A 10461-nucleotide genomic window follows, 5' to 3' on the forward strand; every position below is an offset into this window, starting at 1 on the left:
TCAAGCAATTTGCTCGCCTTGGACTCCCAAAGTGCTAGGATTACGAGTGTGACCCACCACACCCCAGCCTTGTTTTTTTGCTGTTGTTGTTTGGTTGGTTGGTTGGTTTTTTGTTTGTTTTTTTGTGACGGAGTCTTGCTCTGTCACCCTGGCTGGAGCACAGTGGCGTGATCTTAGCTCACTGCAAGCACCTCCTCCTGGGTTCAAGCAATTCTCCCTGCATCAGCCTCCCGAGTAGCTGGGATTACAGGCGTCTGCCACCACACACGCCTAATATTTATTTAGCAGAGACAGGGTTTCGCCATATTGGTTAGACTGGTCTCAAACTCCTGACCTCAGGTGATCTGCCCTCCTCGGCCTACCAAAGTGCTGGGATTACAGGCATGAGCCACCACTCCGGCCTGTTTTTTAATTATTAATTTTATTATGGAGTACTTTTAAAATGCAATAAATAAACTATTATAATGAATACTGAAGTACTCAACACCCAACTTCGTTATCTATTATCATTGTGCTATGTAGTGCCATATTAATTCAGATTTTTTTTTTCTCTTTCCCCAAATACAGATTTTGTTTTTAAAGAAACAACACTTATACAGATACAGTTGTAGCCTCCTGAATCCCTTACCCTGAGCCTAGTCCTCACCCTTCCTTTGTAGACACTATGAGGAATTCAGTGTTTAAAATTTCTTTTTGGTCGGGGATGGTGGCTCAGGCCTGTAATCCCAGCACTTTGGGAGGCTGAGGCGGGCGCCCAGGTTGAAGTACAGTGGCGTGATCTCAGCTCACTGCAACCTTCACCTCCCGGGTTCAAATGATTCTCCTGCCTCAGCCTCCCAAGTAGCTGGGATTACAGGCACACACCAACAAGCCCGGCTAATTTTTTTGTATTTTTAGTAGAGATGGGGTTTCACCATGTTGGCCAGGTTGGTCTCAAACTCCTGACCTCATGATCTGCCCACCTCTGCCTCCCAAAGTGCTGGGATTACAGGTTTGAGCCACTACACCCAGTCTCAGTGTTTAAAATTTCTATGAATATTTTTATAATTTTCCTACATATTTTTGATCTATAAACAATATATAGTTATGCTTCAAATGTTTTAAAATTTTATAGAAATAATATATATACTTATTCTTTTTCTTGAGATGGGGTCTCCCTGTGTTTCCTAGGCTTGTCTCAAACTCCTGAGTTCAAGGGATCCTCCCTCCTCAGCCCCCCAAAAGTGTTGAGATTACAGGCATGAGCCACCACGCCCGGCCTACATGCTTTTTTCTGTTTGTGTTTTTTTATTTTTTATTTTTGTCACTTAACATCATGTTTCTGAGAATCACCCATGTTGAAAGATGGTAAATTTAGTTTTTCACAGATGTCATATTAGTTCATTCATTTTCATTTCTGTATTTTTTTATTGTAGGGACTATCCTACATACATTTATAGATTACTATATGATGGAGATTGAGGTTGTTTCCAGATTTTTACTATCATAGATAATATTACTATTGGTCGAAGTCTATTCCAGTGGGGCTTTTCCTGGGGCTGCATGTCGCTGGAAACTCCTCATAGACTAACTCTGTGGTTTTGCTTTACTCGCAGGACTATTTGTTAGATCTGCGGGAAGGAACTACAGGACAGTTGCTAAAATTATGAAAGACCTAATAATTTATCTTTTACTATAGATACTGGCATATTCCACAGATCTGTACTATTATTCTTGAGTGTGATAGCTTAGAAATGAGTATGATTGAACGCATTCATGTTTAGAGAGGGTATCAAATTGAGAACCAGGTAGATCCACCTACTCTAAAAATGAATCTAAAGTAAATTGATTATAGAAATTAGATCCCAAAGATTATTGATTTTTCCATAGGTGAATTTTGAAGTCTTCGTGAATATATCCATATTAAAAGGAGATGAAAGAAGCCAAAATAAAATAATTATGGGCTGACAGGATAACTGGATTAAGCATCAGTTCTATTAAAAAGGGTTAATTTGAAGATAAATCTATTGAAGATAACTTTTGACTCCAACTCTTTAGAGCAACTAAAGGGAACTTGATGGACAGTGGAAGGAATCTCAACATGAAATGTCTTGAATAAAAATGTATTGACTTAATAATAATAATATTATGAACCTTACGGCAGACACGGAGAGGCACAGCCCAGATCCTCTTTCAAGGAAAGGTTTGTTGCCTCAACTGCTGAGAGTGCTGTCAGTGTACAACGTTCATTCAGCTTTCAGGCCCTTTACAGAATCATTTCAGTTTCACCCAAGGTTGACCCTTCCAAGGACAACCCACATCCCATGACTGGGCGAATGCACATAAACACCTGATCCACTGTAGGAGCAACTTAGCTCCATAGCTCCCCATGGAGTCAGGGCTATTGGGTCCCCATCATGGCATGATGTCTTCATCTTCCCTCTCCGCTCCCTCCCATTGTTTTCCACAAAGGGCACACCCTAGTAAACAACCTGCACATTAAATTCTATCAACATTAACAGATTAATGAAGAAAAATATGATTATCTCAATATATGCTACAAGCTACTCTGTGGGAGAGAGAGGCCATATGGAGGAGCACGTAAGCCCGAGACACGTGAGTGGAAAAGCCATATTGAACATCCAGCCTGGTCAAGCCCCAAGTGAGAACCACCCAAGCAAGCCCAGAACCACCAAGTAAGCCCTATAGAGACAAGAGAGGTAATAATAAATTATTGTTTTTGCATCACTTTAAATCTTAGAATGGCTTGTTACAAAGTAGTAGTATGAGAACCATAGAATAGAAGAAAACGGCCTATGGCAAAACCCCATCTCTACAAAAAATACAAAGATTAGCCAGGCATGGTGGTGCACACCTGTAGTCCTAGCTACTAGGAAGGCTGAGGTGGGAGGATTGATTGACCCGGGAGGTTGAGGCTTCAGTGGGCTGTGCTCGCGCCATTACACTCCAGCCTGGAAGACAGAGTGAGACACTGTCTCAACAACAAAAAAAGGATAGAAGAAAACTTTCTGGCCAGGTGTGGTGGCTCATGCCTGTAATCCCACACTTTGGGAGGCCGAGGTGGGTGGATCACTTGAGGCCAAGAGTTCCACACCAGCCTGGGCAACATGGGGAAAACCTGCCTCTACAAAAAAAAAAAAAAAAATAGAAAACTTATATAATAACATATAGCTACGAAAAGCTATCTATGACAAGTACCTTAAGAATGATAAATTTGTAGAATTATTTTCATGACTGTCCAGAAGATTACTAATAAAAACCAGAAGTGTTCCTAATCAACACTGTATTAGAGGCTTTTGTTATAACACCTGGGGGCAGAATGATACCTCCCGCATCACAAGTTATACATGTGCTTATCGCTGATACCTGTGAATATGTAAGTTAATTAGCAAAGGGAGAAAGGAGAATGAAGGTTACAGATGGCATTCAGATTGCTAATCATCTGACCTTAAAATAGATTATGCATGGCTACTCTGGGCACATTGCCTATGGGGTAGCCCTTCTCTGCAAGGAGCAGTACCTCTGCTGTTATGTGGGTCACTTGAGGTCAGGAGTTTGAGACAGACCTGGCCAACATGGCTAAACCCCATCTCTACTAAAAATACAAAAATTATCCAGGTGTGGTAGTGCATGCCTGTAATCCCAGCTTCTCAGGAGGCTGAGGCAGGAGAATCGCTTGAACCTAGGAGGCAGAGGTTGCAGTGAGCCAAGACTGCACCGCCGCATTCCAGCCTGGGTGACGGAGTGAGACTCTGTTTAAAAAAAATAATAAAAATTAAAAATAAAGGCAAACAAAAACAGAGCATCCTGGACTATCCAGGTGGGACTAATGTAATCACAGGGTCCTTAAAAATGGAATAGGGAGGCAGAAGTCAAGAGTCAGAGAAAGAGATGTGGTAATAGAAGTAGGATCTGTCCCTGAGAAAGACTGATGTACTGAGAAAAGAACTTCACCCACTGTTGCTGGCTTGAAGGAGGGAGGAAGGAGGCCACAGCCTGGAAATGTGGGGAGCATCTCAAAGCTAGAGAGAGCATGGAAATGGATTCTGCTCTAGAGCCTCCAGAAGGAATGCAGCCCTTCAGACACCTTGGTTTTAGCCCAGTAAGGCTCATTTCAGGCTTCTGACCTCTTGAACTTTAAAAAGTTTGAGTTTTAAGTCTTTAAGTTTGTGGTAATTTGTTAAAGCAGCTATAAAACTCTAACTCAAAACCATGTATGTATATATTGGTCAGGTGCCGTGACTCATGCCTGTAATCCCAGCACTTTCGGAGGGCGAGGCGGGCGGATTACTTGAGGTCAGGAGTTCAAAACCAGCCTGACCAACATGGTGAAACCCTGTATCTACTAAAAATACAAAAACTAGCTGGGCATGGTGGTGGGCACCTGTAATCCCAGCTACTTGGGAAACTGAGGGAGGAGAACCATTTGAACCCAGGAGGCAGAGCTTGCAGTGAGCTGGGATCGCACCACCACACATCAGCCCGGGCAGCAGAGCGAGACTCCATCTTAAAAATAAAAAGTACCATAAATATATTGTAATATGATATATATAAGGGATATAATGATTTAAAAGTAAGACAAAATGTGCATATGGGGATGTGTATATTATTCTTTTTCTCAAAAATACTTTTTAGAAATGCAGTTATTGTTCTAGGTTCTGTAATTGCCAGACAGGTTCTTCTTGCCCACCGCACAGATAAAATGAATTCACTGCAGTAGAGCAAGAGTTTAATTGACATGAGACTAACCACATGGGAGAACTGGGATTATCACTCAAATCAGTCTCCCCAAGAGCTTGCAGGTTAGAGTTTTTATGGACGATTTGGTGACAAGGGGCTAGGGAATCGGTGCTGCTGATTGGTTGGGGATGGAAATCCCAGGGGTTTGAAAAATGGTCCTTGTGCTGAGTCGCCTCTGGATGGGGCCACAGAACCAGTTGAGTCACCCAGCCAGGTAGGACTGAGTCTGAAAAATCTCTCAAAAAACCCATCTTAGATATTACAATAGTGATGTTATCTACAGGAGCAACTGGGGAAGTCACAAATCTTGTGACCTCTGACCACATGACTCCTGAGCTGTAAGAGACTGTAAAGACTATACCTATCATGTGACCTCTGGCTACATGAATTCTGAGCAGTAAGAAATTAATAGAAACTACACCTACATTTTATCAGAGTTCACACCCCTCCCACAATCCTATTCTTGTGGCCTTTCATTAGTCTTACAAAGGCAGTTGTCAGTCCCTGAGCAAGGAGGGAGGGAGAGACTATCATCCTTGCTTTCAAGTTAAACTACAAATTTCTCCCAAAGTTAGCTTGGCCGATGCACTAGAATGACCAAGGACAGCTTGGAGGTCAGAAGCAAGACGAAGTCAACTATGTCAGATTCCTCTTACTGTCATAATTTTGCAAAGGTGCTTTCAGTTCCAAACCTTATTAAGTTATATTCAGATTTTTGACATTAGGTAAGATGAATAGAGAAAGGAGTACTACAAAGTGAGGAAGAACTCAAACTCCATTTATTATTTAGCTTAGAATTTGAAAAATTATTTCAAACAATGTAATAAAGCCACACTCTGAAAAATCTGCTTAGGAGATTCTGAAAGTCTATTTCTAAAAAAATGATTTGTGGTAATCCACTCAAACTGAAGTGAATTACTAGAATGTAAACACCACATTCCTATTCATATTTGTGTTCTCAATGTGTCATGAATCAGTGAATGAGTAGTACCAAATCTTTTTAAAGCACAGATGGTGTTTGTGGCAGCCATGAGAACGTTCCTTTCAGATCTCCCAGCATGATAGACTGAGGGCCCTGACTGATGCATTCAGAATCCACCACACTCCCCTAGGCTGCTCTCAGCCAATGACTGAGTGTGGCAGGGAGACAGGCAGGCCAGCTTCTGTGAGACTCAAAAGTCAGGTAACTTTGCCTTGAGGATTCCCCATTGGCCTAGTGAAAACTTTCTTAGACGGATTCTACTCTTAAGATGCTTTTTACTGAAATTTTCTTTCCTCTCCCTCTCCTTCATATGGGTCTGACCTGGATCATCCTTGCTCTGTTCTTGCTCCAGCTTCCTTCTCATTTTCCTCCATAGGCATTTCCCCCCAAAATTTCTTGCACATCTGATCCCATTTTTGTAATTGCTTCTTGGAGGATTTTTTTTTTTTTTTTTTTTTTTTTTTGAGATAGAGTTTCACTCTTGTTGCCCAGGCTGGAGTGCAATGGCACAATCTTGGCTCACCGCAACCTCCGACTCCCAGGTTCAAGCAATTCTCCTGCCTCAGCCTCCCAAGTAGCTGGAATTACAGGCATGCAGCACCATGCCTGGCTAATTTTGTATTTTTAGTAGAGATGGGGTTTCTCCATGTTGAGGCTGGTCTCAAACTCCTGACCTCAGGTGATCTGCCCACCTCGGCCTCCCAAAGTGCTGGGATTACACGCGTGAGCCACCGCACCTGGCCAATTTTTTTTTTTTTTTTTTTTGAGACAGGGTCTGACTTTGTTGCCCAGGTTGTAGTGCAGTGGCACAATCTTGGCTCATTACAGTCTCCACTTCCTGGGCTTAAACCATCCTTACACCTCACCCTCCTGAGTAGCCAGGACTACAGGAGTGAGCCACCACGCCCAGTAATTTTTGTATTTTTTGTAGAGACATGGTTTCACCATGTTGGCCCGACTGGTCTTGAACTCCTGACCTCAAGTGATTCACTCGCCTCGGACTCCCAAAGTGCTGGGATTACAGGTACGAGCCACCACACCCAGCCTTTTTGGAGGCTCTTAGCTAACACAGTGGTTAAGTGTATAGATTTCAAAGGATTCCTTAGATAGGTCATTAAAAACAGGCAGATATTAGGATATGCTCAAAGATTTAGCTGCAAGGATGTAAGTGATAACAACTTAAATGTGCTTCTGAAGGGACTGATAAGGTAAATTATTGTGTAAATATACAATGGAATTTTATTTTATTTTATTTTATTTTTATTATTATTATTTTTTTTTTAAGAAGGAGCTAGGCCGGGGGCGGTGGCTCAAGCCTGTAATCCCAGCACTTTGGGAGGCCGAGACGGGCGGATCACAAGGTCAGGAGATCGAGACCATCCTAGCTAACGCGGTGAAACCCCGTCTCTACTAAAAAAATACAAAAAACTAGCCAGGGGAGGTGGCGGGCGCCTATACTCCCAGCTACTCGGGAGGCTGAGGCAGGAGAATGGCATAAACCCGGGAGGCGGAGCTTGCACTGAGCCGAGATCCCGCCACTGCACTCCAGCCTGGGCGACAGAGCGAGACTCCGTCTCAAAAAAAAAAAAGAAGGAGCCTCGCTCTGTCACCCAGGCTGGAGTGCAGTGGCGCAATCATGGCTCACTGCAAGCTCCGCCTCCTGAGTTCACGCCATTCTCCCGCCTCAGCCTCCTGAGTACTGGGACTACAGGTGCCCGCCACCATGCCCGGCTAATTTTTTTTATTTTTTTAGTAGAAATGGGGTTTCACCATGTTAGCCAGGATGGTCTCGATCTCCTGACTTCGTGACCCACCCTCCTCAGCCTCCCAAAGTGCTGGGATTACAGGCGTGAGCCTGGCCCAATGGAATTTTAATAAGATAATACTAAAGGTGAATTTAATTTTCTTTTTCTAGAGATGGTCTCATTATGTTCCCCAAGCTGGTCTCAAACTCCTGGGCGAAAGCAATCCTCCCACCGTGACCTCCCGAAGTGCTGGGATTACAGCTATAAGCCACTGTGCCCAGCTCTGAATATTTGTTAAGTATCTTCAACAACCATTGTAAAAAAATAGTTTATTTACTTATTTATGTTATAAGACAGCTTCCTGAGCCAGAAGAGTAGGTTCAGAGAGACTCCTGAAAAAGATAATTTACAGACTAAGGATTTACAGTGGTATCTCATTTTTGCAAATGAGCCTAGAAGCCCAGAAAATGGTATAAAAAGACATACACTAAAGTTTTAAAAGTGGTTGTCTCTAGGTAGTATTTAAAGTTTCTTGGCCAGGTGCATGGCTCACACCTATAATCCTAGCGCTTTGGGAGGTGAGGCGGGTGGATTGCCTGAGCTTAGGAATTTGAGACCAGACTGGGTAACACAGTGAAACCCCATCTCTACTAAAATACAAAAAATTAGACGGGCACGGCAGTGTGCACTTGTAGTCCCAGCTACTCAGGAGGCTGAGGCAGGAACTGCTAGAACCTGGGAGGCAGAGGTTGCAGCGAGCCGTGATTGCACCACTGCACTCCAGCCTGGGCGACAGAGCAAGACTCCGTCTCTTAAAAAAGAAAAAAAGAAAAAGAAAAAGTTTGTTGCTTTGGTTTATCTATAGTTTTAAATTGGTCTACAGTGAACATGCGTTGCATCTGTTATAACACTGAAAGTCATTATTTTTTTTGCAACCTTCACCTCCCGGGCTCCAGCAATCCTCCTGCCTCATCCTCCCAAGCAGCTGGGAATACAGGTATACACCATAATGCCTGGCTAATTTTTGTATTTTTGGTAGAGATGGAGATTTCTTTGTGCTGCCCAGGTTGGACTTGAACTCCTGGACTCAAGGGATCCGCCCAACTCGGCCTCCCATAGTGCTGGGATTACAGGCGTAAACCGCCACATCCAGCTAGTCTTTAATTAAGCATAATGCTCTTAGGCACTGTTAAACTTTAGAATAGTCCAGGTTGGCTGGGCACAGTGACTCACACCAATAATCCCAGTACTTAGGGAGGCTGAGGTGGGAGGATCGCTTGAGCCCAGGAGTTGGAGACCAGACTGGGCAACATAGGATAACTTGTATCTACAAAAAATAAAAAATTAGCTGGGTATGGTGGCACGCACCTACAGGTAGTCCCAGCTACTCCAGAGGCTAAGGTGGCAGAATCGATTGAGCCTGGGAGGGCATGACTGCAGTGAGCCGAGACTGCACCACTGCACTCCAGCCTGAGCAACAGAGCAAGACTCTGTCTCAAAATAAGTAAGTTAATTAAATAAAATAAAACTCCAGTGCTGATCGGTAGTGGGATCCAACCTGCAAATAGCTGCTGCACTCCAGCCTGGGCAAAATAGTGAGACCCAAGAATACAAAAATAAAAATAATAAAACTTTAAAATTTGTTAGATGTAAACTTTGTTCACTTTCTCAACTGTCTTCAATTGCCCTACTTTCCGAAGGCACTGGCTGTATTCCAGAGCACCCCAGCACTGCTGCCCTTGCAGAGGTCAGTGGCCTGCATGCCCCACTTTGTCGAACCTCTCTGTGCTAAGTCACCCTCCATTTCTAGGTTGGCTGAAATGCCACACTGGACCACAGACTCTGGCTTCCTGAAAGGCTGGATGAGGCAACATGGAAGTGTGAACTCCCTGTGGGGTAAAACTTGACTCTGAGGAAAGCAGAGAGGAAGGAGTCAGGCAGACACACTCCCTCCTCTTTCCATTTACTCCACTGAGTACGATTTCCTCTTGTGTCCCTTCTGGGAAAACCCCCCTTGCTGAGGAAGAACATGTGCAGAGTGAACTACCATGTCTCCCAAAGTGGTGCCAGGTCTCTCAGGCATCACTGTGCAGAGCTTCCCAACTTTCCTCAAATCATTTCTTTCCTTTTCCTCTCTAGCCACTCGGGAGTTGAAAATAAGGATAACTGACCATAATTGACATAATGTAAAATACCAAAAAGCATACTCATAGCAGATCAGGACATGAACTGCTCAAATCCCCCTTCAAGAAAGTATTTGCTACCAAACTGCAAGGAGTGAGGCTGCATCCAGGGGATAATGAAACTTGCTACCAGGGTACTCCTAGAAGTCTGAAAAAAGCAATGGCCCTCACAGAGACTATTAAAATGCTTCCCGTGGAATAGGGAAGAGAAAGGGAATAAAAGGCTCAGGAAGTGGGAATGCTGGAATGGATAAATTACACGGGGCAAAATAAGGAGTAATGTTCTCCAGGAAAGCTCAAAGGACACATATTTACCAAGAGCACTAGTAATGTGACGGTGGGAGGGGCCCCAGCATGGTGATGAGTTCAGTGTGGCTCTCCTCCACAGGCCAGGGTTAATGGTCAGTGAAGCAGTCATATAATTTGGCTCACAAATAGCAACGACGATGAAAAGACCGGCAATAGAGGCCAGGTGTTACCATTTCACCATCAAAATCCAGAGGGTCACAATGTCCACAGTTATGGTTAATGGAAAACAACATCCCTAGGAGCAGAATAGCTGGGCAGCCAACAGGCACAGCTTAATGTACTGATCAAAACAGAGCAAGAGGGCCGGGCGCGGTGGCTCAAGCCTGTAATCCCAGCACTTTGGGAGGCCGAGACGGGCGGATCACGAGGTCAGGAGATCAAGACCATCCTGGCTAACACAGTGAAACCCCGTCTCTACTAAAAAATACAAAAAACTAGCCGGGCGAGGTGGCGGGCGCCTGTAGTCCCAGCTACTCGGGAGGCTGAGGCAGGAGAATGGCGT

At 43.9% G+C, this 10461-nt stretch overlaps 1 non-coding gene across 1 annotated transcript; it reads left to right on the forward strand.

The window, feature by feature from the left end:
* Positions 1-1504: 1504 nt before the first annotated feature.
* On the forward strand, positions 1505-1636 carry LOC112627267. The gene has a single exon (XR_003120114.1). It is a non-coding gene; the product is annotated as a small nucleolar RNA SNORA18 (small nucleolar RNA).
* Positions 1637-10461: the final 8825 nt, after the last annotated feature.

This window comes from Theropithecus gelada, chromosome 6 (genome assembly GCF_003255815.1).
Source record: "Theropithecus gelada isolate Dixy chromosome 6, Tgel_1.0, whole genome shotgun sequence".
NCBI lineage: Eukaryota > Metazoa > Chordata > Mammalia > Primates > Cercopithecidae > Theropithecus > Theropithecus gelada.